Raw genomic sequence first — 7,144 nt, 5'->3', positions numbered from 1 at the left:
GTGAGCCGCCGCCTTGAACCGCTGCAGTCCCTGTGGTGTAGGGTGAGAGTTCCAGGATTTTGACCCAGCAAAAGTGAAGGAACAATAAGTTAGACACACTACCTCGTTCTTGCCCCATGGGCCCTGCAATGTTTTCTTCCTCAAGTATTTATCCAATTTCTCTTTGAAAGTTAGTGTTGAACCTGCTTCCACCACATTTTCAGGCAGTGCATTCCAGATCACAACAACTCACTGTATTAAAAAATTCTCCTCCTCTCCCCTAAACAAATAAAAGCTCCCCCCCAAAAGCGGCATCAGGAATAATATAAGCAATACTTAGCAGACTAAAATGTAGTCTTCAGTTGTTCTCATTTGTCAAGCAGATTTCTGGAGATTTGGAAAGTTAACAGGAAATAAAATACAACAATTACAAGAGATTGTGCCATTGTATACTAAGTTGTGAAAATGATTAGCATTTTGATTGCTTGACCTTGGCAAAGAACTTATTTGAACTTCAGAGAAAAAAAAATTACTAAATCCAAGAATCCTCTCGTGTTTAACAGCTTTTGGTACATTGTTGCTGTTATCCAAAACTAAACTATCTGTGTCCTAATTCGCACCAAGTCCTATTTACCCATCACCTCCTTGCTCTCCTACTTATATTGACTCCTGGTCCAGTAATGCCTCGATATTAACGTTCTCATCCTTGTTTTCAAAACCCTCCATGGTCTTGCCCATCCCTACTCTGTGACCTTGCCCAGCCTAAGAACTCACCAGGATCTCTGCATTCCTCCAATTCTGGCTTCTTGCACATACCTGATTTGAGGAGGTGTTGTGGCTAGCTCTTCTTTATTTATTCGTTCATGGGACATAAGCATTGCTGGCTAGGCCAGCATTTATTGCCCATCCCTAATTGCCCCTGAGAATGTGCTGGTGAGCTGCCTTCTTGAATTGATGCAGTCCATGCGGTGTAGGTACACTCACAGCGCTGTTAGGGAGGGAGTTCCGGGAATTTGACCCAGTAACAGTGATATAGTTCCAAGACAGGATGGTGTGTGACTTGGAGGGGAGCTTGCAGGTGATGGTGTTCCCATGCATCTACTGCCCTTGTCCTTCTAGGTGGTAGAGGTCGCAGACTTATAAGGTGATGGCGAAGGAGCCTTGGTGATTTGCTGCAGTTGCATCTTGCAGATCATGCCCACTGCCACCACTGTGCCTCGGTGGTGGAGGGTATGAATGTTGAAGCTGGTGGATGGGGTGCCAATCAAGTGGGCTGCTTTGTCCTGGATGGTGCAGAGTTTATTGAGCATTGTTGGAGCTGCTTAGCTCATCCAGAAAACTGGACAGTACTCCATCAAACACCTGACTTATGCCTTGGAGACGGTGGGCAGGTTTTGGAGAGTCAGGAGATGAGTTACTCACCACATAATTCCCAGCCTCCAACCTACTCATGTGAGACAGTGCTGGTTTCAAGTCTTACCCCAGGACTTGATGGTCACAAAAGGTGCATTCAGAACGTTGCTAAACGGGTTGATTATTAACCTGTAAATCCTTCTGATATGCCTATGGCGAGTGGGAGAGTTTCCTGGTCTGCCAGACCATATGGTAGCTGCAGCGCAACAACCTCCCCATGGTCAAAGACTCAATGTGCAAGTTCTTTCCACTGGCTGTGCTATGTGGCAAGCATCCTCCTCGCTTTGAGGGACTGCTAGAGACAGAGAGAGAGAGAGACCTACCCAATTTTCTTCACTCCACCAATGGCAGCTGTGCCTTCAGTTGCCAAGGTCCTAAGCTTTTGAATTCCCTCACTAAACTTCACCACCTCACTCTCTTCCTTTAAGATATTCCTTAGAATCTACCTCTTTGACCAAGCTTTCAGTGCAAAATTTTGTTTAATAACACTCCTATAAAGCGCTTTGGGGGCATCATTCAATGTTAAAGGTGTTATTTTAATACAAGCTGATGTTGCTATTATATATATGGAAAGTAATTATGTATTTACCACCAGATAATTTTTTAAGAGTTTGCTGATAGGATCTGAAAGAACAGCAGTTTCTTTTTTACTGATCATAATTGTTATCCTTTATGAATTGCCAATTGTGCTGTTGTTTCAGCTTCTGTTGAATAATTTCTAAATAAATCCAAGTTTACTCTGTGACAATTGCCTGACTCCTGGGTCGATATATTACTCCTTTCCATTTTCATTTACAATCACTAGTGTCACTTGTTAAACATGCACACTCCAATCTCACTCAAGGGGCAATGTCAACCCTGTGCAAAACAGTCAGAATTATAGGGCAGAATTTTCCGAGCCCGCTGGAGGTGGGCGTGATAGGTGGCGTGCATGGAAAGTATGGCGGGATATGACAGCGCGAAGGCAGGTTGTGATCTTCCGTTCAGCCTGCCAACGGTGGGCCGCATTTCCCGCTATCAGTTGGCGGGGAGCTAATTGTAATATATTAGCATATAATTAAAAGGCCACCCCGCCAGGCTCTTGGGACCCCGCCGTATCGTCTTTCCACATCGGCGGGAAAGCACGTCGGCGTGTTTCACAACAGTACACAGGCAATGTGCACTTGGCGGCTTTCACTTTGGGGAACTGAGGTGAGTGAGCAACAGCATTCTCCACAGCTCGCCTGTTGTTTACAGGCCTCAGGGGCACCGGCGGGGGGGAGCAGGGGAAACTGATGCCTGGACCCGCAGGCGATTGCTGAGGGGTTGGGGGTTTCTGGGGGCAAGTGCTGACCAGCCTCGGAGGCAACTGCTGAAAGGTGGGGAGTGTTTGGGGGCAAGTGCTGCCCTGACGCTGCATCCCGCGCACAGGCAATCGAGATGGGGGGCAGGGTAAGCGAGGGAAATGGCCACGCATTAGGGACACCTGTATAAACTGACCATGTCTCTGCAACTAAGACGGATCAGGCGTAGCCACAGTGCTATGATTGGGTTCAGGCTCCGAGCTTGCCCGCCCATGCAAGTATCATGGAGGCACCAAAGGGCCACCAAGCGCTCTAGACCTTACCACTGCAACCCGCCCCCCCCACCCCACCCCCGACCCCACCTCCAGCACAGACTTCGAGTCTGCCACCACTTTATTGGACCGCAGAGCAGCTGGAATACACATGTTGTACAATCTCCTCACCAACGCTGGCCATGTAACAGTCACTGCTGGAAGCACTCACAGCCCCTTGCAATCTCAGCATCCTGGTTTGGACCAGTGTCCCCCATGTCGCAGATTGACAGGGCAGCCATACAGCGCACTCATCTCTGGCCATCCAAGGGGTGACCAGCACTCTCCGGGAAGTATTAAGGCGCGGTCACACAGGACCAGGAAAGGTGCTAAGTACAACCATGATGACCATGTCTCTCCCTCTTTCAAGCTGCAGGAGGGCCACGTCAGGATCATGGATCTTGGTGACCTAGCTGTATGCCTGATGGCCTACAGAGACCAAAGAAGACAGAAGAGAGAGCGATTGAGGCTCCTGGCTGCGCAAAGGCAGGAGCAGCAACTTCATGAAGAAGGGGCAGCAGGGGCTCCAGCACATGCTGCCCAGGAGCGACAGCGAGCAGTGGCTGGTTGGCGCCTAGCGACACCCAGGGTCTATTGACGCCACCTGCCATTCCTGCAGATGATTGAGAACCAGAGTCGCCGATTACTGCGCATGTCTAGGGACCTGGTGGCTCACATCTGCCACTTACTACAGGACTTGGCGCCAAGGGGACATGAAGGGCATCCATTACCAGTGGCTGTGAAAGTGACCTCGGCGCTCAATTTCTGTGCCAGTGGCTCCTTTCAGGGCTCCACAGGTGATCTCTGTGGGATATCACTATCAGCCACCCACAAATGCATCCATGAGGTCACAGATACCATCTTCTCCATGGCACACAACTTTGTGCATTTCGCCCGAGACAGCCAGGATGCATGGGCCATTGGATTCGCCCTGATCTTGGGATTCCCACAGGTACAGGATGCAATTGACTGCACTCATGTGGCGCTCAGGTCTCCATTGCTACATTCAATGGACTTCATCAACCACAAGGGCTCCCACTCACTGAATGTGCAGCTGGTATGCGACCACCAGAAATGCATCCTGCAGGTGTGTGCATGGTTTCCAGTGGGTGTGCACGACGCCTACATCCTGAGTCACTCGAAGATCCCTGCAATCTTCCAGGATCAACAGAGGCTTCAGGGTTGGCTCCTCGGGGACAAGGGATACCCACAGTGGCCGTGACTAATGACACCCGTGCGGCAGCCTCAAACTGCAGCAGGGCAAAGGTATAATGAAGCTCATGTAGCAGCTTGCAACTTGGTGGATCAGACCATTGGGATGCTGAAGGTGCGGTTCCGGTGCCTGGACCGGTCTGGTGGAGCCCTGCAATACAGTCTGCAAAGGGTGTCACACATCTTCATCGTCTGCTGCGCCCTTTACAACCTGGCACTGCAACAGGGTGAGGAGCTGGCTGAGGAGGAGATGGAGAAGCTGCACGTCCCCTCTGATGAGGAGGACACTGACGGGGATGGGGGTGAGGGGGTCCTTGGTGGTGACGACGACGGGGATGAGGCTCTCGCACTGGCTAGATGAGGGGAGGCACACTCGGGAGACCCTCATAGCTGCCAGATTTGTGGAGGATGATGACAACATGCAGTGAGGTGTCCCCATATATCCTCACATCGCAGTTGTGAATGTTTGACTCCAGTCTGGCTTGTCTCAGTGCCAATACTCTCTGAGTGAATGCTCTTGTCATGAAGATGCAGTGGAGGCCCTAATAGTCACTCGATCGCAGGAGGATGATGACAACATGCAGTGAGGACACTCCATAGATCTTCACATAGCCTCTAAGAATGTCTGACTCTTGTCTGGCCGAGGGCAGCTCACTTGCGCTCCATGATCAGGGCCATCTCAGAGACGCAGCCATGAAACTTTAGATGCATCTGATGCTGTGTCTGCCTTCAGCACCTCAGCCCTTCAGGAGCTGGTGCAGAGCATCACTGGTCACAGATGCTGGTGTGTTGGGGGCCAGCCCCACCTTAAAGGTGCTGAGAGCACATGGAGAGTATGAGAGAGCTCTGTGGTGCCTGCCCACTACATTCTGACAGCAATGACCAGCACTGCCGAGGTGCAGGCATCAGTAATGTTTCCAGGGAGTGTGAGGCTGGACCATCACTGTGGTCTGAAGGCTGCACAGAGCACAGGGAAGAGGCCCTGGACTGAGACACCTGCCTTTTATCTTGTGCAGAAAGGTTTCACATCTGAGTGATAAGAACACTGCTCATCAGAACAAGGAGCCATAGGCAGGAAGACATTCTTGGGAGTTTATTGACAATAGTGAACATTATGTACAAGTGATTAACACCCGTGCCCAGGCTGTGCAACTAATTCTCCTTAACTCTCCTAACCCTGCCACTATGTGTTAGTGCTCCCTGGACATCCACAGCGGAGGTGAAGGCAGCCTGCTGACTGTGACGCCCTGTCTGTGATGACTTTGTCGGGTGTCTTCTGCAAGGCCGAGGCTTGGAGGGCCCTGGCCTGCTTTTGGGGTGGCACCCTCTTTGACCTGTGAAGCTGTGGATCTGCGGAGGTCATAGGAAGAGGGGAGTCAGATGGGCCGGTCACTCCCAGAGTCACCTGGGTGGATGGCCCTGGAGCGTGCACCCGCTGATCCTCCTCCCTATGGGTGCCCAAGGGCCCCTGGTTGACTTCGTGAGCGGAAGGGGTAGCTGGAGTGAGATTGAGCTGCCCAGCACCCATCTCGTGTACACTGTTGGAGACCAACTATGGTATCGGTGATGGAGTTAAGCCTGCACAGCAGTGTAGGAGTGATGTCCTGGACCAAGGCCTTCATGGTGGCTGCCATCCTGCCAGTGTTGACCTCGGTGTGTTTCAACACCGGCACTATCACCTCAGCCTGAAGATGGACAGACTCCTTCATCGTGCCTTGCAATCTGAGGAGTGCAACATACATCCCTTCCTGATATTCCCGAGCTTGCCTTTGCAGCTCCAGCAACTGTGACATGTCTGAGTCCAGAGGCTCGTCATCTGACTCAGACTCAGCAACGTTCTGGCCCCCAGCAATCCTCCGAGTTTCGGGGACCTGGGAAGTCCCTGCCTCCGCCTGATGCGGATCAGAGAGTGCTCACCAGATTGTGGTCCCGAGGCTACTTTAAAGCTAGATCCCACTGAGGTGCGTGTCTCTGCACTGGTGGAGGGTGTGGGTGAACGCTGTGACGGGTCTTCAGGGAGGGTGCCTTCAGATTCCTCTTCAGAGGCTTCTTCGGAGATTGATTGGAGGCCCAGTGTCATAGGCTCCATCGGCTGTTTCCCAGATGTGCCTGTGAAAGCAAGGGGAGATAATTAGTGCATGGCAGTGACCTGTGAAACAGGACACATCACTCACGGCATGGTTGTCTGATGGATTGTGCACTGCTGGATCCTCACTAGATAGAGCAGCACTGACCTCACCGTCAGCACAGGACTGGTCCCAGTCAGCGCCGGCCAGCTGGATGGCTCTGTTTTCAAATTCTCTGAGAACTTTGAATTCCGGCATCCCTCTGCCTGTCTGCGACCTTTCCCTCCTGGTGTGAGCCAGTTTGACCTGCATGGAAAGAGATGGGGCAAGTGTATCAGGATGCCTACCTGGCCAGATCATAAATATGCCTGGCCTGTGCGAATGGTGAGTGGTCCCATGGACGGGATGAGGACAATGATGGTGAATGTGTGTGAAAGAGTCAATAGTGATGTCCCTTACACTGGCAGTGAGTGAGGGCCCTGTGGCTGTGTGATGGGCTTGTGAGTGTGTGAGTTAGGAGTGATGAAAAGAGCGACTTACTCTGGCGGAACGGAGAAGATCATTCATCCTTTTGCAGCACTGGTTGGCTGTCCTCTTCTGAAGGGCATTGGCGCTGACCAACGCTGTCACCACCTCCCAAGCCGGGTTGGTGACTTTGCTGCCCATCCTGCGGCCAGAGCAGGGTACAGCACATCCCAGCGGGCCTCCACGGCATCCAGCAGTTGCTCAAGGGACCCGTCATTGAAGCAGGGGGCTGCAGCCTTTTTGCCTTTGCAGGCCATGTCTCCCAGGCAGCGGTGGTGAGCTGGTGGTGATGAGCGCTTTGCTGGCAGCTGCCTTTTAAAGATGGCGGCTGGTGTGGTACAACAGCGGGGTGATG

Source organism: Cetorhinus maximus, chromosome 10 (genome assembly GCF_964194155.1).
Source record: "Cetorhinus maximus chromosome 10, sCetMax3.hap1.1, whole genome shotgun sequence".
NCBI classification, from domain to species: domain Eukaryota; kingdom Metazoa; phylum Chordata; class Chondrichthyes; order Lamniformes; family Cetorhinidae; genus Cetorhinus; species Cetorhinus maximus.
This window is presented reverse-complemented; position numbering follows the sequence as displayed.